Here is a 10,058-nt window from a genome sequence, read left to right on the forward strand (position 1 = left end):
AAAATAGAAATAATAATGAACATCCTAGATATTTCTTGATTTCTGAACTATGTCATCAGACATTCCTTTGGTAATTTTGGAATAAAGTCTCTTTTTTTTTTTTTTTATCTGAAAATTGGGGTAGGAAGGTAGTGTACACTACAAAGGACACAAGGGAACTTTTGTGGGTAATGGAACTATTCTATAACTTGATTGATGTGACATTACAAAACTATATATGTGTGTCAAAACCCAATGAACCATACATCTAAAAGAGTGAATTTTACTGTATATAAAGTATACCTCAGTGCCTTATGCCAAAAAATAAAATAAAATATCTCCTCCTTCAGGATATCCACAGACAGCAGAAAAAAGAGCAAAATAGATATTTTCACTCATGGAAAATGAATGTTTGCAAAGATTCACCAAGAAACAAAGTCAACCAAAAAAGTAAAGTCATGGAAAAGAAGTGAGTTCAATTCATATTAAGAATTCATTTATTGAAAGCAGTTAAGATTTTACTTGAACACCAGGCCCCAAAGGCAGACACTGGTGAGGCAGCCTCACATGGGAAGCAGCTTCTCTGGTGAGATTCAGTGTCAACTCACAGCCACATCCTTTTCTACAAAAAATTTATGACAGCAAAGTTCACTTTCATTTATAACACTGAAAAAAATAACTAAAGGTTTAGTAAACAGATGGTGCTGAAAATGAAATTACATTTGGTGAATTAGAAAATAAGAAAGATAATTTGAATCCAGATTTTGCCAGTAATTATTAATATGATCCTATGCCAGGTGTCTCACTTCTCTATTCCTTAGATTTCTCATTTGTGAAAACATAAGGAATTAGCCAGATGATCTTGTGGGTCCATTCCTGCCCTCATGTTCTAACTGTGTGATTAATTTGGGCTTGGACAAAGAACCACTAACACTTTAAGGTCAAAATATGATTTGGAGAAAAATTAGTGACCTGTAAACTCTTATTGCCATGATTGAAGTTTTATAAGACAGTAGAGTAGGAAAATCATATTTTCCTCAAAAACATTTATTTGAAGAGTTTTATTGTGAAGTTAATTTCTACACTGAAGTGGGAACATTAGAATTTGAAATTTCTCTTTCAGATTCTCTAGACCTATATTATAGTTTATATGGCACCAACTGGTATGCTGCAATTTTTATTCTGGCACTAACTACCAGGAGTTAGCAAAGACCCCACAAGTTAAGGGCTCAGTCCTCCACAAGACTACTCTCACTTGAGACTCCAGCTGAACATCAGGGTTCCCCAGGCCACCTGCACTTTGACTGACTACAAATTTGGGGGTTGTCACAAACCCCTCAGGTTTGATAATTTTCTAGACCAAGTCACAGATCTTAGGAAAGTGCTCTACTTATGATTAAAGTTTTATTATTATAAAGGATACAGATAAGGACCAGCCAAATGAAGAGACGCATAGGGCAAGGCCTGGGAGGGCCCCCAACACAGAGCGTTCATGTTCTCTTCCCTCGGACAGAACAGGTCAACCTCCCAGCACATTGATGTGTTCATTTGTCAGAAACCTCTCCTAAACCTTGGTGTCCAGAGTTTTAATTGGGGTTTCAGTATGTAGGCATGATTGATTAAATTACTGGCCATGTGATTCAACTCAATCTCCAGCCTTTCTCCCCTCCCCAGAGGTCAGACTGCCTCAAAGTAGCCACCTTTTAATAGTGTTGTTGGTCTTTCTGGTACCCAACCCCCAACTGAAGTGATTGGAGTACTGATCTTGAGTCATTTCATTAGCATAAACTCAGGTGTGAACCAAAGGACTGAACACCTCTATCACTTGGGAAATTCCAAGAGCTTTAGAAGCTCTGCACCAGGAAGCTGAGACAAAAACCAGAAAAATTATTTATCATACAGCATAGCTCATCTCAGCTTCTCTATGTACAGTCTTTTAAAATATTCTTTCTATGAATACAGGCATTCCTAGCTCCAAGATGCAAGTGCATCACAGCTGCCCTAGGTACAGAGCCCCAGTTTGATATGACCTTTCAGCTTTAACACCCAACTCCAACTAACAAACATCCCTACCTTACATTAAATCCCTCGGAGAGAGAATCCAAATACATCCAGTTTGAGTCAAGAGTCCATTAATCTAAAAAGCTGTGATCACAGCAGCAAAGTTACAGGATGCTTCAAAATAGGACTGACAATTCTCAGAGAACAGAGCCGGTACTTGGCAAGCATCAGACAATGTAAATCAAAGTATACTTTCTATGGTTATGAAAAGCACAGGTGTGCAAAATGGGCTTAGAAAACATGAACAGGAAGCTGTACAAGCAGAACCAAATATAATCAAGCTCCAAGATTTTGCCTTCCTTCCTATGCCCTTTTTTAAAAGCAGATATAAAAATAGTTTTATTCAACTATATTTAAATAGAACGTCAAAAGATTAATTTTAAACATTAATTAATCAAAAGATGAATATTAAGATTAATGTTCTTGGGAGTCAAACCCAAATTGGACATGTTCTTTCTTGTGTACAAATGGCTCTGTTTTGTTTTATAGAATCATTGTAAATGGAAAGCGTGGTTTGTGGCAAATGGGAGAAAGAAAAGTTCCATTTGGGAGTACTAGAAATAAAATATGGAGAGCTAATAGGAGACAGACAAAGGCTTACCAAATATTACATATTTGAGCTAAAAGAAAAGATAAAGGTCTCTTCAACTGTATGTGAGGGAAGCTAATTAAAGCTACATTAAGAAAAATGAGAATGTATCACAATGATGAAGGGATAGCTCATGAACTCCAAATGCAGAAATGTAATCTGGCCTCCAAAAGAAACCAGAATTGAGGCCTCAGAAGCGAAGGCTGAGCCCCCTATTTTAGCATGTTTCATCTCCTAGCAGTCCCATCCTGCTGTTTCTCAGGCTACATAAATATGCATGATGGCTACTTCCCAACCCTAGGTTTACTTTGCCTCCATTTGAAAGACCAAACTAAAGAAAGTTAAAAATCCTTAGTTGCAGTTCATTCATTCCAGAAGACACCATCTGATCAACCCATTCTGGTCCAATTGGCAATGGCCAGGAGGGAAGGAATCACACAGTGAAAATATGGCTGCTGGGGGACCCTCACTGTAAGGCAAGAAGGCAGTTTAAAAATCATTTGTGAGTTGAGGAAACACCCCGGAAAGAGTCTCTAATACTCTCTGCTTACTTAGTTCCAGAAAAATAATAATTGACCTGGACAAAAGACAATATCTAAGCAGAATCTCTCCAGGATACTGATGGGTTCTGTATTTAATGTTTTTATAAATTATGTGAAGAATGAATGCTCAAAAAAGCCTCCCATTTGCAGATAAACAAAGATCTTTGGAGTATGAATAAGCCAAGATGACAGAAATAAAATGCCAACTTATTCACTTCAATGAGTATAAGAGAAAGGTAAATGTTAGTTCTGAAAAATCAGAGAAATATAATCTTGGATGCACTGAAAAGAATTTCAGATAGAAACCTCTAAGACCCAAGTATTAGTCACTCATTTATTAATGCAACAGAAATACAGAGAGAAGGTGGGGCAAGAGGGAAGGCAGAGAAGAGGAAGGAAAGAAAAGAGAAAGGAAGAAGAAAAATGCATGCTAATACATCATGATTACCTGATGAAGCTAGTATTATCAATCCCCTTTCTCAGAGAAAGAAACTGACTGCAAATTTCCATAAATTACCCAAGATCACCAACTAGTAAGTAGAATAACTAAAATTCCAGCTCAGGTGTGTTTATCTGACTGCAAAGTATACGTTCTCTCCAGCACATGATCATCCTACATTTTTGAGATTTGGCAGGAAATTCTTGGCAAAAACATTAAGGACTATTAAAATAGCTTAATGAAAAACCATGAGGCACTGATTTTTTTTTAACACTATGTCAAAGTCTGGAGATGCAACATAACCCCTTTGGAGTCAGGTTATGAAACATGAAAGGTCAATGCAGTGTCTCTACTCACCTACTTTCACAAGCCAAAAATGCGACCCTCTTTATTGGCTCAGGCCCAGAATTTCCAAGAGAAAACACTGGCCTCAGGTAAAATGAAAATATTTAAACTCAAAGGCAAAGAAAAAATAATAAAGAAAAAGATGGATGCATCATGTTAAAGAAAAAATAGGCCTGGCACAGTGGCTCACGCCTCTAATCCCAACACTTTGGGAGACCAGGGCAGGCAGATCACTTGAGGTCAGGAATTCAAGACCAGCCTGACCGACGTGGTGAAACATCTTCTCTAATAAAAATACAAAAAAATTAGCCAGGCATGGTGGCACATGCCTGTAGTCCCAGCTACTCGGGAGGCCAAGGCAGGAGAATCGCTTGAACCTGGGAGGCAGAGATTGCAGTGAGCGGAGATCGGGCCATTGCACTCCAGCCTGGGTGACAGAGCAAAACTCTGTCTCAAAAAAAAAAAAAAAGAAAAGAAAAACTATAAGCTACATCTAGGCAATAGGCAAATAAAACAAAAATAAAGTTAAAGTGGAAACTGTACTTGTAATATATATGACAGTAACTATTCTTTCTTTAAAAAGCAATTGTATTAATATATTTAAGATACATAACATGACGCTATGGGATACACAGGAAAAAAATAGGTAACTATGTGCGATTACAAATTAACATTCATCATCATAACATTACCTATTTTTGTTTGTTTGTTTTTAGGGCAAGAGCAGCTAAAATCTATTCATTTAGCATAAATTCCAAATACAGTACAATTTTATGAACTACAGTCATGCAGCATATTACATCTCTAGATGTGCTCATCCTATATATCTGCTACTTTGTATCCTCTTGACCTACATCTCCCCATTTCTTCCCCACTCATAGTAATCACTGTTTTGTTCTCTGTCTCTGTATATTTGAATATTCATTGTTTAGATTCCACAGATGAGTGAGATCATGTAATATTTGTCCCTCAGTCTGGCCTATTTCACTTAGCGTAATGTCCTTCAGGTTCATCACATTGTGGCAAATGGCAAGATCTCATTCTTTTTAGAGCTGAATAATATTCCATCATATATACATACCATCGTTTCTTTATCCATTCATCTACTGATGTACACTTAGGTTGTGTTTATATTTTAGCTATTGCCAATAATGTTGCAATCAACATGGTAGTGCAGATATCTTTATGAGGTGGTGATTTTATTTTGTTTGGGTACACGCCTACAAGAGGGACTACTAGGTCATATGGTAGTTCTGTTTTTCATTTCTCTAGAAACCTCCACACTGTTTTTCATAATGGCTATTGGGAATCTGCATTCCCACCAACAGTATACAAGAGTTACTATTCTTAATAGCTAAAAAAAAAAAAAATCAAACAATAAGAAAACATTAAACACAACAGAAAAGGGGCAAAGGACTAAAAGAAAAATGCATTTGCCAAATAAACTTATGAAAACTCTGCCCATCCTTACTAATAACTTCATTATTTGTGTATCTAACTGCAAGTTTCTCTTTCTCTCTCATTCTTTTTTTAACAACAATACTCAGGATTATGGAAGGTATTAGAAAATGTGCTTTCTTAAATATTGCAAGTGAGTGTGCAAAATGTTACACATTTTCTGTAATATAGTTACTCAACATGTGTCAAAGAATAAAAACATCCATGTACTCTTGGACCCAACATTTGCACTTCTAAGAATGTATTCTAAGAAAAAGTTAGACCTTAAAAGCTGTAAACATTCATATTTTTATATGAAAGTATTTATAAAAGCTAAAACAAGTCCATTCTTGGGTAGGTCTGAAAAACTAAACTAAAACAAGATAATGTACAAAAATAGAAACTGCTTAAGAAAGTTGACCCATTTATATTTTTAAATTATTTGCAACCACTAAAAAGTATGTAATAACAGAATATTAGTGTTCTAAATAATTGTGTTTGACACTCACCAGATGTATACCAAAATATTAACAGTGGTTCTTTCTGGGAAGTACTATTTTAGAGGATTTTTACCTTGTATGTGTGTGTTGTTCTCTGTTTTTCAGTTTCTGTAACAAATTAAGTTGCATTATTTTTATAATCAGAAAACAATTATTTGTTAATTAGAATGCAAATTATTCAAGAAGAGAGGCATATTTATATTTCTTTTGTCTGTATAAAGGTTTTAATTCTGTCAGGGGAGGTCACAAACATGACAACACATTCTGAGTGGCTGAAAGTAAACTGTCTTCAAAAATTTCCTGAGCCTTATTAAAGCATTCCTTCCCAGAGCAAAACACAACAGTGCATTTCTAATAAGAGCAATTAGCTTTTGATGATAAATTCTACCCAAATAATTAATACAGAATTCAGAATCTTCAAAGGCAGTAATACAAACAGTAACAACAACATAAAACAACAATAAAAATAATAAAATACAAAATCAAAACAAAGTCATCTCCTTAAAAACAAAGGATTGCTGTTGAAAATATATAGGCTATCATGAAAAAAAATTATTGTCTTTAATAACATTTTTGATTTGCAAATGCCAATGGCAAAATGACTTTATTTTCCCCTCTTATTGGTGCTTTTATGATCATGTTTGGATATCTCTAAGGGTGCTCATGCAGTTGTCTGCTAAGAAGAGTGTGATTGCAATAGGGGCCAAGGGAATACTTCCCCTTTGCTTGCCCCCTACAGGTTCACGGAAAATCAACTAGCAAAAGGCAGATTAATAGAAGAAAAGCCAAACAAAATTTATTAATGCACACACACGTGCACGGGAGTCACAAAAAATGTAAAATCTCAAAGAAAGGGCCAGCTGGGTGATGCTTTCATGCCATGAGGTTAGGAGTTTAGAGCATGGCAAGACAGGTAATGGGAAAGAGAGAGAAACAAAAGCATGGGGCAAAGGCAATCTTATTACATAGATGAAACCTCCCAAGTAGCAACTCTCAGGAAGAATAAATGGTATCCTGTGGCTGAGTTCATCTTTTCTAGATCTGGGTAAGGGAGAGGGCCGCAGAGAAAGCCTGGATTTATTATTTCACTAATGTGGTTTTTTTCTCTACAAATGCAAATCTCCACAAAAGGCAGCTTTTCAGGGCTATTCCTGCCTGCATGCCCTCTGAATAACCATCTCAAAATATGTTCAAGAAGTATATTTTGGTGCAAAACATTTTTGGTTTTCTTTAGTCCCCCATGTGAAACTTTGTGTTTAGAAAGTTTCACTTATTAAAGTGGGGTTGGTAGCTATGAAGAGATTTGGGTCAGAGGTTGTGAAATAAGAGATTGGCAAAGGGGAAGGGGGAAAAGCATACATTAGACCATGTAGCCGGTAACTTGTTGAATCAGTCTCTTATAAGTTGGTTCAGTTAAACAGTTGTGCACCATTCCAGGAGGCGGCATTGCAGATGGGATCTCAAAGCCAAGTCTCTATATATGATGCAGGCAAACAGATGTTTGTAAGTAAAATGTTTGTAAGTAAGATGTCCGTTAGTAAGAGGCATGTCTATGGAAACAAAGGAAAAACTAAGGTTAATATCTAGAGTAGTCTATAAACTAGTTTTTCTCGTCTCTATAACACCTTCAGTTGGATTGGGCAGGTGTGGCAATCGGACAGATTTTTGTAGATTGTAGTTCAAATCATATGTTCTAGTGAACCTTCTGAGTAGTCCATACATCAGCAGGCATGAAAGCTGAAGGTAGATATGAGAGAGAGAGAGAGAGAGAGAGAGAGAGAGAGAGAGAGAGAGATAGATAGGGCTGGGCACAGTGGCTCATGCCTGTAACCCCAGCACTTTGGGAGGCTGAGGCAGGTGGATTGCTTGAGGTCAGGAGTTTGAGACCAGCCTGACCAACACGGAGAAACCCTGTTTTTACAAAAAAAATACAAAATTAGCCAGGCGTGGTGGTGCATGCCTGTGATTCCAGCTACTCTGGGAGGCTGAGGCAGGAGAATCGCTTGAACCTGGGGGGTGGAGGTTGTGGTAAGCCGAGATGGCACCATTGCACTCCAGCCTGAGCAACAAGGGCGAAACTCCATCTCAAAGAAAAAAAAGAAAAAAAAAAAAAGAAAGAAAGAAAGAAAAAAGAAAAAAGAAAAAGATAGCTGTAGTGATTTCTTCTGAAGTTTGTATCAAGTTGTCTAGTTTCCATTTGCAGGGCTTTAAGGAAGGCAGTTTTAATTTCTAGTGATTCTAAGTTAGAAGAGAGAAAGAAAAATTGGAAATGTTAGTCTGCAGAGTCACAGTCATATATTTGAGGAAACTAGAAATTTAGGATTTAGTTTAGATTGCAGGTAAATAATAAAATCTCAAAAAAAAAAAAAAAATGATCCAGAACCTAATCACAGATGTACTACAGGTTTCCTTCTGAAACATAGTTTTCCTCTCTCCAGTACCCCATTTCTAACAAGGAGAAATCATAGTAAGACCAATTTATTTACAAAATAAGTTTAGTCTTATTACACTTGGCTTATTTGCATAAAGTATAGAAAGAACAGTGATTGCTATACAGACTCTTTTTAAGTTGGCTTTGCTGGAATTTTTTAATAAGGAATTTTGGATTTAACTTTTAAAAATCTCTTGAGGCTCACAAGCAAAGCCAAATACTGTGTCTATAATACCTTTATGAAACAGGTGAACTCAGTCTGGGCAACACAGCAAGACCTTGTCTCTACAAAAAATTAAACATAGTGAGGTCTGGTGACACACACCTGTAGTCCCAGCTACTCAGAAAATTGTACTTGAGCGCACAAGCCAAGTGAGTTGTGATTGTGCCACTGCATTCCAGCTTGAATAACAGAGCAAGACCTTGACTCAAAAAAAGAAAAAAAAAAGAGATAGAAGGGTGAACTCCTCTTTAGCTGAAGACCCCCAAAATCTCTTGAGGTTCCTGGGCCTGTCAGAAACTCGTATTTAGTTTTATCAATATCATGTTGTCCTTCAGAATCTTTAAATAACCTGTAAATCTTTAAACAATCTTTAAATAGCCTATAAACTAAATTATTTCATTCTCAATTAACACAATCTTAATCCCTTTATAACTTTCCTCACCAAAAACATACCTTATTTTTCTTGTACACTTTGCATATGGAATTATTTCTTATTTCATTCGTTTTAAATATATATTCTCATAAATAATTTTATATATTTAATCTTAACTCAATAATGCTAATTTCTAGGGAAACCTAGGAAATGAGTAATTTTGGACTGTTTTATATCAGTATTTACAGATGAAAGCCATTTTATAATTTTTAGAAAGATATGCTTTCTCAATTTTTTGTTTAACACCTCTAATTATATTGTTTCTATACCATATCAAAATAAGATATAAAAGTAAATAAACTTATGTTTAATAATTAATGTTTTCATATTTTAACTTACTTAGAAATGACTTAGACATTTTATAATTATCTATTACTTAATTAAGCATATTATATGGTTTGGCTGTGTCCCCACCCAAATCTCATCTTGAATTCCCACGTGTCGTGGGAGGAACCCAATGGCAGGTAATAGAATTACGGGGGTAGGTCTTTCCTGTGCTATTATTGCGATAGTGAATATGTCTCATGAGATATGATGGTTTCAAAAGAGGAGTTCCCCTGCACAAGTCTCTGTCTTTGCCTGTTGCCATCCATGTAAGACGTGACTTGCTTCTCCTTGCTTTCTGCCATGATTGTGAGTCCTCTCTAGCCACATGGAACTGTAAGCCCATTAAACCCTTTTTCCTCTATAAATTACCCAGTCTCAGGTATCTCTTTATCAGCAGCATGAAAATGGACTAATACAATATGACTTTAAGATATAAATATTACATGTATATAAAAAGAAAACTGCAAAGAGACTGACAGAAAGTATGTGGCAAAGATGTAGACCACAGAAAAATGGATCAAGTAAAAGAAGCCATGGAGGGAATAAAGTAGAAAATCATAACGGGGGAAAAAAAAAAAAGATTTAAAATTACTAAAAAATAATTTTGAAGCTGTAACACAGATACCACACTTCCCCATGACTTCCCCAGTTGTCCTGAGTCCCATGTACCATGTGGCACCAAAGAGGCTATGAAGGACAGCACCTATGGTGGGTCCTAGATTTATATATCAGATGTAGAGCCCAGGACAGAG

This window comes from Macaca nemestrina, chromosome 2 (genome assembly GCF_043159975.1).
Source record: "Macaca nemestrina isolate mMacNem1 chromosome 2, mMacNem.hap1, whole genome shotgun sequence".
Taxonomy (NCBI): domain Eukaryota; kingdom Metazoa; phylum Chordata; class Mammalia; order Primates; family Cercopithecidae; genus Macaca; species Macaca nemestrina.